Below are 1027 nucleotides of genomic sequence, written 5' to 3' on the forward strand. Positions count from 1 at the left end.
GGATGAGAACGTGCTCCACCCGTTACCGAGGACGCATCAGAGGAGACTTGTGCGTTCTCCGCCAGCTATATATCCTAGCTATACATCATGCATTTCGAACGACCGCCCATTAAAAGAAAATGTCAGAGGAGAATGAGAAGACGCACACCTGTAAGTGCCCAAATTCACACCTTCCACACCTTAATTCCACAAGTAAAATACAAGCATCCTGCATATGTCGACATTTAAGACAATGGCCATGTGTTTAATATTTTAATTCCAATGTTACAATTAAAGGGACAACAGAGGAAACAAATGCCCTCATTGAGTGGTGTGGGACAAACGAGGAAAAATTCACTGGCAAACAACTCACTGACTGTCGGATGGGAGTAAGAAAATATATAGCCTATACATTTTTTTTTATTTATGTTGTAATATTGTTTGTTTGGTTATATTGCTACTTGTCAATGGAATTCATGTTTCTATAACACTTATTTTGCAGGAGCTTTGTGTCCACCTCTGGCCTGTCTATCACAGCCAAACAGGCGAAGAAAAAATGGAACAATTTACAAGGCAAATACAAGGTGGGTCTCCAAATACCAATTGTCATGGTCATTGACATGGCATTGTCATTGTAGGCTCACTGTTCTTTACTGTCACACTTCAGGAGCTCTGTGACCCTTCAACAGGCAAGGGAAATGAAAAGGGGACGTGCCGATACGTGGCCATGGTACGGGCCCATGGATGCCATTCTTCGCGGCCAGCACTCCATCAGCCCGTCTGTGGTCGTGGCAGCAAATGTATCCCCAACAGCCGGTGGGGTGATCGTGTCAGCAGACGCTGCCCCTGACACTGCTCCAGAGCCTGGGCCGTCTCGTGGAAGAAAGCGTCCAGCAGCCACTGAGCTTCTAGACTTCTTCATCCATCGCCACCTTCCTCCGGTTCCTCCAGCACATCCTCCGAGGCCACACATATGTTGTGGAGGATGCAACAGGCCTAGATAACAAGAGGAGCAAATTTTGGCCGCACCTCTACTGCGTGTAAAAAT

The 1027-nt window shown here is 46.4% G+C and overlaps 1 long non-coding RNA gene across 1 annotated transcript; it reads left to right on the top strand.

Annotated features, from left to right (window-relative positions):
- Positions 1 to 284: 284 nt before the first annotated feature.
- On the top strand, positions 285 to 744 carry LOC306962788. Its single transcript, XR_013792854.1, has 3 exons — positions 285 to 368; positions 482 to 563; positions 647 to 744. It is a non-coding gene; the product is annotated as an uncharacterized lncRNA (long non-coding RNA).
- Positions 745 to 1027: the final 283 nt, after the last annotated feature.

This window comes from Gobius niger, assembly GCF_951799975.1.
Source record: "Gobius niger genome assembly, chromosome: 5".
Taxonomy (NCBI): domain Eukaryota; kingdom Metazoa; phylum Chordata; class Actinopteri; order Gobiiformes; family Gobiidae; genus Gobius; species Gobius niger.